Raw genomic sequence first — 13,922 nt, 5'->3', positions numbered from 1 at the left:
GGTTGATTTCCTTTAGGATTGACTGCTTTGATCTCCTTGTTGTCCAAGTGACACTCAGGAGTCTTCTCCAGCACTACAATTTGAAAGCATCAGTTCTTTGGTGCTCACCCTTTTTATGATTCAACTCTCACATTCATACATGACTACTGGGGGAAAAAAAAAAACAGACAAACATAGCTTTGACTATATGGACCTTTGTTAGCAAAGTGATATCTTTGCTTTTAATACACTGTCTAGGTTTATCATAGCTCTTATTCCAAGGAGTAAGCATCTTTTAATTTCATTGCTGCAGTCACCATCCTCAGTGATTTTGAAGTCCTAGAGAATAAAATCTGTCAATGCTTCCACTTTTTCCCCTTCTGTTTGCATTAAGTGATGGGACCAGATGCCATGATCTTAGTTGTTGTTGTTGTTTTTTTTTTAATATTCAGTTTCAAGCTGGCTTTTTCACTCTCCTCCTTCACCTTCATAAAGAGTCTCTTTAGTTCCTCTTCATTTTCTGCAATTAGAATGTTGTCATCTGCGTATTATAGACTTCCTTGGTGGCTCAGATGGTAAAGCATCTGCCTACAATGCAGGAGACTAGGGTTCAATCCCTGGGTTGGTACAATCTCCTGGAGAAGAAAGTGGCAACCCATCTGCATATCTTGAGGTTGTTGATGCTTCTGACAATCTTGATTCCAACTTGTGATTCATCCAGCCTGGCATTTTCCATGATGTACTTTGCATAGAAGTTAAATAAACAGGGTGACAATATACTGCCTTGATATACACCTTTTCCAATTTTGAACCAGTCAGTTGTTCTATGTCCAGTTCTAAGTTACTTCTTGAACTGCATACAAGTTTCTCAGGAGGCAGGTATGGTGGTCTGGTATTCCCATCTCTTGAAGAATCTTCCAGTTTGTTGTGATACACACAGTCTAAGACTTCAGTGTATTCATTGAAGCAGGAATAGCTATTTTTGTGGAACTCCCTGTCCCTTGCTTTCTCCATGATCCAACAAATGTTGTTAATTTGATCTCTTGTTCCTCTGCCTACTATAAATCCATCTTACACATCTGGAAATTCTCTGTTCACATAGGGCTGAAGCCTAGCTTGAAGAATTTTGAGCATAATCTTGCTAGTATGTGAAATGAGCACAATTGTATGGTAATTTGATATTTTTTGGCCTTGCCTTTCTTTGGGATTAGAGTGAAAACTGATCTTTTCCAGTCCAGTGGCCATTGCTGAGGTTTCCAAATTTGCTGACCTATTGAGGGCATCACTTTAACAGCATCATCTTTTAGGATTTAAAATAGCTCAGCTGGAATTACATCACCTCCAACAGCTATGTTCATGGTAATGAACATAGTCAAGCCCACTTGACTTCACTCTCCAGGATGTCTGGCTCTAGATGAGTGACCACATCATCATGGTTATCCAGGTCATGAAGACATTTTTTTGTACAGTTCTTCTGTGTATTCTTGCTGCCTCTTCTTAATCTCTTTTGCTTCTGTTATGTCCTTGCCGTTTCTGTCCTTTATCATGTCCATCCTTGCATGAAATGTTCCCTTAATATCTTCAATTTTCTTGACAGGATCTGTAGCCTTTGCCATTCCATTGTTCTCCTGTATTTCTTTGCACTGTTCATTTAAGAAGAGCTGCTTCTCACTCCTTACTATTCAGTGTCTCCTTACTACTCTGCATTCAGTTGGGTATATCTTTCCCTTTCTCCTTTGCCTTTTGCTTCTCTTCTTTCCTTGGCTATTTGTAAAGCTTCCTCAGACAACCACTTTGCTTTCTTGCATTTATTTTTCTTGGGAATAGTTTTAGTCACTGCCTCCTATACAGTTTTAGGACCTCTATCCATAGTTCTTCAGGCCCTCCATCTACCAGATCTAATCACTTGAATTTATTCATCACTTCCACTGTATAGACATAAAGGATTTGATTTAGATCATGTCTTAATGGCCTTGTAGTTTTCCCTGCTTTCTTCAATTGAAGACTGAATTTTTCAATAAGGACTTCATGATCTGAGTTACAGTCAGCTCCAGGTCTTGTTTTTGCTGACTGTATAAAAGTTCTCCATCTTCAACTGCAAAGAATATAATCAATATATTTTTGCTCTTGATCATTTGGTGATGTCCATGTTAAAGTTGTCTCTTGGGTTGTTGGAAAATGGTGTTTGCTATGACCAGTGTGTTTTCTTGGCAGAGCTCTGTTAGCCTTTGTTGTGCTTCATTTGGTACTTCAAGGCCAAACTTGCCTATTATAACAGGTATTACCTATCACTAATTCTCTTTCTCTCTCTGCTTAAATGTTTTTATTTACTAAATTAACAGATAATTATATGTATGTAATTGCAACATATAGTATGTAATATATGGTATGTAAAATATTTAATACCTTTGAATGCAGTTGATACTATTAGTCTAACCTATATAATATAAAGATAATGTATGATATAATATTTTTAGGTTATAACATCAAGTTAATACTATGTTATGTATAGTATATAATATAATATACTTTATATTGTACCATAATACAATAAGTATGGCATGGCATATATGATAGCAGATAATCACATATAGTAGCATGATAACAGATGGTCTATCGAATAACTGTGTGATTATCTGCTATTATATATAGCATATCATACTGCTAATTACATAAATATATCATTATCTACTAATGCCAAAACAAAATTCAAATTGTAAAGCTAAGAATTGCCCTCTTCATCCCCAGTAAGCTCTTAGCCAAATAGAGCTGATAAAACCAGTACCAACAAGCTCATTTTGAAATCTTGATATTAATTCTGAAAATCTCAGCCAGCCTTAGGATCTAGAATTGTTCCCATTCTCATATAAACCAAAGTAGACAATAGCCATTAGGTCATGATAAATGGCAGGCTGAATTGGGTCACAGAGCCAGTCCCAGGAGAACCTAGCTGATTACTCAGGCTCATCCCAGGCATTTCTTTCACCTCACAATAAATGTAATTCTATATTTTATGTGATTAAAGTTTTTAGGGTTCACTGATTACATTAGGATGAAAATTTAATAGACTGAAGTCATGAATTCAAGTTCTATTTATATCTTAATGTCTATAAAATTAAATTCTGTGCTGTTTAAAGTTAAATAAGATAGCCTTTTTAACTTCTAAAGGTAGGCACAAAAGTCTCATCTTCTTTTCAAATAAAAAGGAAAAAAATTAAAGATCAAAGTTAAACCAAAGACCTCAGCCAGTTTTATTTGCTCGTGCTTGTCATTAAAGTATAGTGTCTCAATTAAACAAATGGTATACCAGCATAGCTTTAAAAATGCTTATTCTTATGTATATTTACAATGATGTGGATGTGCTAGATATACATGTAAGGAAACAACTATATATTGTATATTACATATGGCCTTTAGATAATGACAGAAGTCTTTGTTTTTAATTGGATCATTATATTTTGTTTCCTAGAACAACTGGAACATCGTTAATAGAAAGAGGAAAGATTATTGATAATAAGCTAACATTGAAAGTTAAAATACTTTTATAAATGTTTTCTTTGTAGTAAAATTTAGAATCTCATGTGATTTTAATAATAGTTATATTATTGTATTTTATTATGAGAATCTGCATGCCTGTGTGTTTCAGTTATGAGGAAAAGAAATTAGTAACTTGAAGGCTCTGACTCTAACTGATAACCTTATAACATAGGTTTTATGTATTAATGGCAGAATATGTGCTTTCCCATTTAAGCTGTTTTTCTTTTTGGCAAATAAAGAATACTTAATATTGTTACTATATGTATTTATAATCTACTTTTACCTGGATTTTCCTTCTGCTTACTATTTTTTGTATGTTTAACATACAAGGTTCCTGACATTTAGAATTAGGAAAGATTAAGAAGTAGGAAATCAACCTATTAAATAAGAATATGAACTCTAATAAGAATCTCTAGCCTGATGTATAATAAATATTCAAGTTTTAAAAGCCATGCCTTTGGTAGAAGCTAAAGAGACACACAAAGAGAAATGTAAGCATTTTAATAGGGACTGTTCTTACCTTCTTCTATAAGCAAGGCAGATTCCAAGGCAGGTTATACAAATTTTAAAAACATTGTAAAGTAGTTAGGCTCCACTTAATATAAATAAATTTATATTAAAAATAAATAATTAAAATCACTTCAACAACAACAACAACAACATCAAAAAACCTAACACTCAAAATCCCCATAGAGGGAAGAGTCATTTGGAACAAGGTGTTCACCTTTCTGTAATAGATGGAGGAGAAATGGCTGAAGAGCTCTATATGCCTTCAGCAGAAGGAGCTATATAGATTTGGAAATTAGAATAATACAGTAAGTTTGAAAATGCTGACCTAATGAAGATTACCGTCTGGAGGTAGTCTTTACTGTCTTGGGAAGGTTTTGATTCAATTCTAGACCTTGCAAGATGGTGGGACACATACTTGCTTTGGAAATTTGTGTTAAGACATTGGCCTCATTTGTTGTCTTCTTCAGTCTCTTGGTCTTTGTGGACTAGTTTTTTGGCTTCTTTTGAACAAATGGAAATGTTACTTCTGAGTTTTGCTTGAATATTTCTTCTCTAAGGTGCTGTAAGTAATTTATCAGGATAATAGTCTAAGAAATCATGGCTTCCTTAACTAGGTTTTTAGATTAAACTGTGAGATAGACCCAGAAGTACATAAAGATAGTGAAATTCTATTTGCAGTTTCAGTGTTTCAATATTTTATGAAATTAGCAAAACTTTATTGTATTTTCTGCCTGGGTACTCAATTGAATAAAGGGTATAATAAATAAGAATTCAAAGGCAGAATTTTGTTGAGGAGGAAAATAAATTAGAAACAGTAATGCAATCATGCTCATATATATTTTATGAATTTCATGCATTCTGTGTTTGGAAGTTTGTCAAGATATGCTTGGATATTAAAATATAGATTAACATTTAAAGTTTTATATTTTTCTCTGTTTACATACTTATTCATTTGCACACATAAGTGTAACAACTTCTGCCAAAATCAGTTGTCAGTATATTCTCTTCCATTATAACTAAATAATGAAGAATATTTTCAAAGTTAAAGCAACAATATTGCTTTCTCTAACTTTGGGGCTTTTGTATTTTGAGGCAAATTAGCACACATATTCCTTTTTCATTGACTAATCTCAGTTTAGAAGATTGGGTCAAAATGGTTCTTTACAGATGTGAGGTTTGGGATAAAGCAAATAATGAGGAAAACATAACAGATTTCCCCTTCCATGTTGCTGAAATTTCATAGGTATGAAATTATAGAAGCCTCTGTCAAACCTGATAGTAAAAAATGTACAATTACTTCTGAGTTGGGCACAAGTGCCCCATGTTACCCAGATGTCCAGTGATGGGTTTGACATGCTCAGCAAAGATCTCATAAGTCAGCCAGGCTGTCACTTGCTGTATAAAACAGGTTGGTGGTTCAGTTCAGTTCAGTCGCCCAGTCATGTCTGACTCTTTGCGACCCCATGGACTGCAGCACATCAGGCCTCCTTGTCCATCACCAACTCCTGGAGTTTACCCAAACTCATGTCCAATGAGTCGTTGATGCCATCCAGCCATCTCATCCTCTGTCATCTCCTTCTTCTTCTGCCCTCAATCTTTCCCAGCATCAGGGTCTTTTCTAATGAGTCAGCTCTTCACATCAGGTGGCCAAAGTATTGGAGTTTCAGCTTCAACATCAGTCCTTCCAATGAACACTCAGGACTGATCTCCTTTAGGATGGACTGGTTGGATCTCCTTGCAGTCCAAGGGACTCTCAGGAGTCTTTTCCAACACCGCAATTCAAAAGCATCAATTCTTCGGTGTTCAGCTTTCTTTATAGTCCAACTCTCACATCCATACATGACTACTGGAAAAACCATAGCCTTGACTAGATGGACCTTTGTTGGCGATGTGATGTCTTTGCTTTTTAATATGCTGTCTAGGTTGGTCATAACTTTCCTTCCAAGGAATAAGCGTCTTTTAATTTCATGGCTGCAGTCACCATCTGCAGTGATTTTAGAACCCCCCAAAATAAAGTCAACCACTGTTTCCACTGCTTCCCCATCTATTTGCCATGAAGTGATGGGACTGGATGCCATGATCTTTGTTTTCTGAATGTTGAGCTTTAAGCCAACTTTTTCACTCTCCTCTTTCACGTTCATCAAGAGGCTCTTTAGTTCTTCTTCACTTTCTCCCATGAGTGGTGTCATCTGCGTATCTGAGGTTATTGATATTTCTCCCAGCAATCTTGATTCCAGCTTGTGTTTCTTCCAGCCCAGCATTTCTCATGATGTACTCTGCATATAAGTTAAATAAGCAGAGTGACAATATACAGCCTTGACGTACCCCTTTTCCTATATGGAACCAGTCTGTTGTTCCATGTCCAGTTCTAACTGTTGCTTCCTGCATACAGATTTATCAAGAGGCAGGTCAGATGGTTGGTGATTAAGCTTTTGCAGTTTGTGAGATTTCATCGGGGAAGAAAATGTGGTTTCCTGAGCTTTGGCTGATGGGAGTTTGGAAAGTCACAGGAAGCCAGGTCTGTAAACAAAATAACACATCACATGCTCAGACTACCAATGTCAGTTCATATATTTTAAAGATGCACAAATGGCACTGTCTCTGTCACTTCTTCTGACTGTCTCAGAGCAAGTTTGCTTCTGTATCTTTTGAGAGCTATGTATAGTGGGAGTTTAACCCTTTTGTAAAATATTCTTCTATTTTCCCTTTGGTACTTTTAGTCATTTTTGATTATCTAAGTGAGATGCCCTTTTATAACACTTCCTTTTGACATGTTCCTATTGCCAGTCAGCATTGTTTCTTAGCATATCTGCATGAGGAAATATATGCTAATGTAGTATCACCTGAAGCAAAATAAAAACCACAGATAGGTAAACCCACTGCTTTCGCAAGCAAACTGACACATCAGATGAGGCCTTGTATATCTTTACATAAATGCTTTTTGGTATATGTATTATTTTCTACATTCTTCCTAACTTCTCTCCTGTGCTAGAATAATCTTTCACATATTCATTTGTATCTGTAATGAACTTATGCAAAATCTAAAGACATTAAAAGAGGTTGGTAAACATATGTCATTTTCATTGTTTTCATCAATTCCCATATTTAGATAAGGAAACCATTTTGTAGAGAATTGAAATAACTTACCCAGTGACACCCAACTACTAAGAACAAGCTAGATGAAACTCACATCTTTCTGTTTCTAAATCAATGTTCTTATTCACAATAGTAGGACCTTTATCAGATATATTTGTGTTGCTCATTCCTAGGTATTTAAAAATGTCTTCAATTTGTGCTGCCCCTATGGATACCAGAAATATCTCAGACTCTAAACATCTGTTCAGCTCGATTACAAAATTCACATTTATTGAATATTTATTATGAAGGAGGTACTGTGCTAGGCACTGGGTGTTCAGAAATACATAAGATACATCATTTTTCTGGCCAAGCAAGCAATATAATGAGCTAAAGACTTAAAACATTATACAATCTTAAATTTGTTGAGCAGATGTTTTCTTTCATTTATTATGTCTCAGGAAAAAAGTGCTTATTTACAAATAACCTAATAAGTGCTGTTTTAACTGCCTGGAAAGATTAGAAAATTATTCTTCTAACCAGTGGACCAGTTAGAATAAGACAAATGATCTGAAATATCTAGTGCTGTTAAATTGCTTCCAAAGAAACCATGCCTTGCAGGCAGTAAATGTCAGCATAATTATTAATGATGTAATTAAGGATTTGACCTCTTAAGTAAAGCAGACACCCCCCAAAATAATATTTATTTCATGAAATCAGAACATGTTTCTTTCTGGGCTCAGTGCAGAAGAAAAAGGAGTACACAGATTTCAGATGTCTGTATTCATCTTTTGTTACTCTGAGAATACAGCTTGAATTGATTGTCATAATTACTCTTATGAAGTATCAAGGAGAATTTGGCAGTGGTATAAAGTAAGATTTGGATTTTTTAAATATTTGCTTGAGTTTGTGCCTCATGTTTTAAAATATTTCAGCATACATTTTATTTTGATATTTTAAATTTCATTGATTTTTTGAGGGGCTTCTTGAGATTGGCTTGAAAAAATGGTAGTGCCAATTGAATTATCATTATGATTGTAAATAAGTTTGGGGAAGATAGACAAATAGAGATAATGTTTATTCCACTTTAGTATTCATTCAGTTGCTGGAAGACAACAGTATCAGTCTGAAGATAATACTAGTAACATATAGTAGGTAAAAATTATAGTAGAAATCGAAAAAATTTTGGACCTCATACCATCCATGTAATTAATCTAGGTACAAAAACTTTTTATTTATTGTACATACAGATTTCCGCATGATATCAATTTTACTTGAATAAAAACTTTAATAAACCTTCAGTGTTCATTTTTTTACCCCTGTTTTTCTAATTATTATTTACCTAATTTTCATTTGGAGGTTTTACTTTTTTTTTCATTTGTTTATAAAAGACCGAACTACATTTTTAAAAACTATTTGTTTTCTGTTTTGATCTCAAATTCTGACCAACAATGAAACATATTCTGAAAATCAGTTTATGTGCCTTCTGGTCTTAGGTACTATAATTCTCTATTTGAAAATAAGTTTGTGAAACAGACCGGAAAAGTAGTATCCAGTCATTATTTTAGAGCCTTAATTAGTTTGCAACATTTCAATGAAAAAATGGTAGAGTATGATTTTCCACTAGATCAACATGGCAAAACATCACGTAGATTTGCGGTTTGGTGTTTTATTATACTTCTTCAATATGATGCAAAAGTAATCATTAGACTCCTGCTATGTTCTACAAAATTGAATAGGAACAGTTTAATAGCCAGGGGATCAGGAATAGAAAAAAGATATCAACAAAGCTTTTGAAGGGAAACGGTATAGTTGTTTTCTGAGAATTATATGATCAGGAATATTTCTCTGCTTAAGATGTTCTGCTTTTGTAGAATTCTTCCCCAGTAAAAAATCCTTAGAAGATGTTGGTGAACTTTACATATTCTTCTTAGATCCCAAATTGTGCAGAGTCTGAGGGGAAGGATTGGCAATTTCACAGTTCCCACAGTTGCAAGCCTGTGAATTAGACACAAAATAAAAGCATAGACCAACTAAAGAAAAAAGCAAGCTTATTTTGCCTTTCTTGTAATTTATTCAAAGACAAGCTTCCCAGAGGCTTGAGCTGAAACTTGTGTTTGGATGAAAATAGTTTGCCATGGTCTGTAACTTTCAGTATGTTTCTCCCACAATTATATTAATATACAACTACTTGTTCAGCCACTAAGTCATGTACAACTCTTTGCAACCCCAAGGGTTTGATCCCTGGGTTGGAAAGATCCCCTGGGAAGGGAATGGTGTTCAGTCACTCAGATGTGTCCAACTCTTCGACCCCATGGACTGCAGCTCACCAAGCTTCCTTATCCTTCACCATCTCCCGGAGCTTGCTCACACTCATGTCCATTGAATCAGTGATGCTATCTAGCCATCTTGTCTACTGTCGTCCCCTTCTCCTGCCTTCAATCTTTCCTAGCATCAGGGTCTTTTCTAATGTGTCAGCTCTTCACATCAGGTGGTCATGGTATTGGAGCTTCAGCTTCAGCATCAGTCCTTCTAGTCAATATTCAGGTTTTATTTCCTTTAGGATTAACTGGTTGGATCTCCTTGCAGTCCAAGGGACTCTCAAGAGTCTTCTCCAACACTACAGTTAGACAGCATCAATTCTTTGGTGCTCAGCCTTCTTTATGATCCAACTCTCACATCCAGATATGACTACTGCAAAAACCATAGCTTTGACTATACCAAATTTTGTGGGCAAAATAATGTCTCTGCTTTTTAATATGCTGTCTAGGTTTGTCATAGCTTTTCTTCCAAGGAGCAAACATCTTTTAATTTCATGGCTGCAGTCACCATCTGCAGTGATCTTGGAACCAAAGAAAATAAAGTCTCTCACTATTTCCATTGTTTCCCTATCTATCTGCCATGAAGTGATGGGATTAGGTGCCATAATCTTAGTTTTCTGAATGTTGAATTTTAAGCCAGCCCTTTCACTTTCCTAAACCTTCATCAAGAGACTCTTTAGTCCTATTTGGTTTCTGCCATAAGGTTGATGTCATCTGTGCATCTGAAGTTATTGATATTTCTCCTGACAATATCAACTTGTGCTTCATCCAGTCTGGCATTTCACATGATGTACTCTGAATATAATCTAAATAAGTAGGGTGGCAATATACAGCCTTGATATACTCCTTTCCCAATTTAGATAAGTATTAGAAGTGGGGTTAGAGGAACTTCCCCAGTGGTACGAGGGCTTCCCTCATAACTCAATCAGTAAAGAATCTGCCTGCAATGCAGGAGATCTGGGTTAAATTCCTGGGTTGGGAAGATCCCTTGGAGAAGAAAATGGCAACCTGCTCCAGTATTCTTCCCTGGAGAATCCCATGGACAGCGGAGCCTGGCAGGCTACAGTCTGGGGTTGCAAGAGGTGGACATGACTTAACGACTAAATCACCAGCACCCCTGTGGTACAGTGGTTCAAGACTTCGCCTTCTAATGAAGGGGATGTGGGTTTGATCCTTGGTCACGGAGCTAAGATACCACATGCCTCTTGGTCATAAAACCAAAATATAAAACAGAAGCAATATTGTAACACATTCAAGAAAGACTTTTAAAATCGTCCATATCAAGAAAATCATAAGGAAAAAAAAAAATAGAATTGGAGCCCAGGCAGTCTGACTCCAGAGTCCATTATGCTGTGCTCTCTCTCAGTTAATAATGGGTTATTAACTCTGACCTGTCTCCCAGTTAATGCCTGTCATCCCCTAGATGGATTCACAGTTATCTCTCAGTGCATACTGCACTGAGATTCAGTCGCCTACTACAAAGCATAAACTATGTTTTATACCTTAAACAGGCTAAATATCTTTCCTTTCTCATTCATTTCTTCAGTCAAAACTTGTTAAGACCTAATAGACACCATACATTGTGCCAAATGTTTGATGCAATGTCACAAAAGACCAAATCCCATCTTCATACATTGTCCATTATACTGTGTGAATACTACATAAGTTGTGTACTCAGAAGCTAATTATGATTGCATCACACATATCATCAATATGGTATAATGCTGACTTTCAACTCTTATATCAGTAAATACTTGCCATGGAAACACATTGCACTGTTTGCAAAACGTATGTATTTTGTTAGACAGTAGGACACACTAGTTAGAGACGTCACTATATCCAAAATTATGAAGTTTTAGATCCTAATATGTAAGTTTCAACTAAGTGTTTGTTTGCAGCAGAAAATCCACTTTCTGTTCCTTCCTGAAAATTTGCCTTTTTGAAAAGCAAACTGGACATGGTGTCAAAGCACAATGCATGAAGGAGAAGTCGACAAGCGGAACTTAAAAGTTTAATTAAAAATGAAAACTTTGCTTTGAAAAAGAAAATGAGTAAGAAATTTCTTACTCTTAAGAAAATGAAAAGACGAACCACTCAGTTCAGTTCAGTTCAGTTCAGCTGCTCAGAACTTCCCTGGTGGCTCAGGTGGTAAAGTGTCTGTCTGCAATGCGGGAGACCAGGGTTCGATCCCTGGGTTGGGAAGATTCTCTGGAGAAGGAAATGGCAACCCACTCCAGTACTCTTGCCTAGAAAATTCCAAGGACGGAGGAGCCTGGTGTCCATGGGGTCACAAAGAGTTGGACACGACTGAGCGACTTCACTTTCACTTTCAGCCGCTCAGTCGTGTTCAACTCTTTGCGACCCCATGAATTGCAGCACACCAGGCCTCCCTGTCCATCACCAACTCCCGGAGTTCACTCAGACTCACGTCCATCGAGTCAGTGATGCCATCCAGCCATCTCATCCTCTGTTGTCCCCTTTTCCTCCTGCCCCCAATCCCTCCCAGCATCAGTGTCTTTTCCAATGAGTCAACTCTTCGCATAGACTGTGAGCATATATTTACATATCACGAGTCTAACGAAGGACTTGTATCTAGAATATATGCAGAACTCTTGAAACTCAGTGAGAACAACCTATTTTAGCTGCCACTGTTGTAACAAAATACCATAGACTGGGTGAACTGAAAACTGACATTTATTTGAAACTGTCCTTTAAGTCCAAATTCAAGGTGCCTATATATTGGTGTCTGATGAGGGCCTGCTTCTTGGTCTGTAGACAGCCACTTTCTCACTGTGTGCTCTTTCTTCCTCTGCTTATAAGGACACTAAGCTCATAATGAGAGTTCAACTGTCAGGACCTCATGTAAAACTATTCATCTCCCAAAGGCCCTACCTCCAAATACCATAACATTGGGGGTTGTGAATTTTGCAGTAATAGAAACATTCAATACATAACTTAATCCAAATAAAAACAAAGTCAAAGATTTGGATAGATACTTCACCAATGAGAATGTAAAAATGGTAAATAACAATATAAAGAGATATTCAACATCATTAGTAATTAGGAAAATGTAATTCAGAAAATTAATATCATGGCATCTGGTCCCATCACTTCATGGGAAATAGATGGGGAAACAGTGGAAACAGTGGCAAACTTTATTTTTGGGGGCTCCAAAATCACTGCAGATGGTGATTGCAGCCATGAAATTAAAAGATGCTTACTCCTTGGAAGGAAAGTTATGACCAACCTAGACACCATATTAAAGAGCAGAGTCATTACTTTGCCAACAAAGTCCATCTAGTCAAGACTATGATTTTTCCAGTAGTCATGTATGGATGTGAGAGTTGGACTGTGAAGAAAGCTGAGCACTGAAGAGTTGATGCTTTTGAACTGTGGTGTTGGAGAAGACTCTTGAGAGTCCCTTGGACTGCAAGGAGATCCAACCAGTCCATTCTAAAGGAGATCAGTCCTGGGTGTTCATTGGAAGGACTGATGAAGCTGAAACTCCAATACTTTGGCCACCTCATGCAAAGTGTTGATTCATTGGAAAAGACCCTGATGCTTGGAACTTCTGGGGGCAGGAGGAGAAGGGGACAATAGAGGATGAGATGGCTGCATGGCATCACCGACTCTATGGACATGAGTTTGGGTAAACTCCAAGAGTTGGTGATGGACAGGGAGGCCTGGCATGCTGCGGTTGATGGGGTCACAAAGAGTGGGACACAACTGAGTGACTGAACTGAACTGAAATCAAAATGACAATATATTGCCACTATATCCCTATAAGAATAATAAAAATTAAGCAAATAGCAAAAGAGTTGTCATACCCAATGCTGGTAGGAGACAGAGCAACCAGAAAGCTCATATGTTGCTGATGAAACGAAAAGAGTCTGGACACTTTGAAAACAGTTTGACAATGTCTTATAAAATCAACACTTATATATGATCCAATATTTACCCTCCTAAGTATTTACCCAAAGAAATGGAAATTTATATTTACACAAGAACCTGTATATCAGCTTTATTCATAGTCACCAAGATGTGGAAACAATGCAGATGTCCCTCAGCTGAATAGACAAACATAATGTGCTGTATCCGTGAAATGGAATACTACTCAGCAACAAAAAAAGAATGAACTATTCTTGTGTGCAGCAACACGGGCACATCTCAAATGCACTTTGGTAGGAAAACTACAAGCTGTATAATTCCACTGTTGTGATGTTCTGAGGGACAGAAACAAAACTGTAGGAAGAGAGATCAAATCAAGGTTTTTTGGGGAGATCAGAGGATGTAAAGGTTGACTCCAAAAAGGCAGCACAAGGAAAATTTTTGTGGTGATAGAATTGTTTTGTCTCATATTTTTGCTAATGGGTACTAGGCTCTATGCATTTGCCAAAACCCACAGTATTGTATAGCACAGAGTGAATTTTATTGTATGCAAATTTTAAAATGAAGGTTAGATAAGGAATAAAAACCTAAAAAGCAAACTGGCACTATTTT

The 13,922-nt window shown here is 36.6% G+C and overlaps 1 protein-coding gene across 1 annotated transcript in view; it reads left to right on the top strand.

Moving 5' to 3' along the window:
* Nucleotides 1-13,922, top strand: part of THSD7B (thrombospondin type 1 domain containing 7B) — a 910,123-nt gene that overhangs the window by 394,503 nt on the left and 501,698 nt on the right. The gene's annotated exons all lie outside the window — the stretch shown is intronic.

This window comes from Capricornis sumatraensis, chromosome 3, assembly GCF_032405125.1.
Source record: "Capricornis sumatraensis isolate serow.1 chromosome 3, serow.2, whole genome shotgun sequence".
Lineage (NCBI taxonomy): Eukaryota > Metazoa > Chordata > Mammalia > Artiodactyla > Bovidae > Capricornis > Capricornis sumatraensis.
Note: the sequence above shows the minus strand (reverse complement) of the source record. Positions and strands in the feature narration are given on the sequence as shown.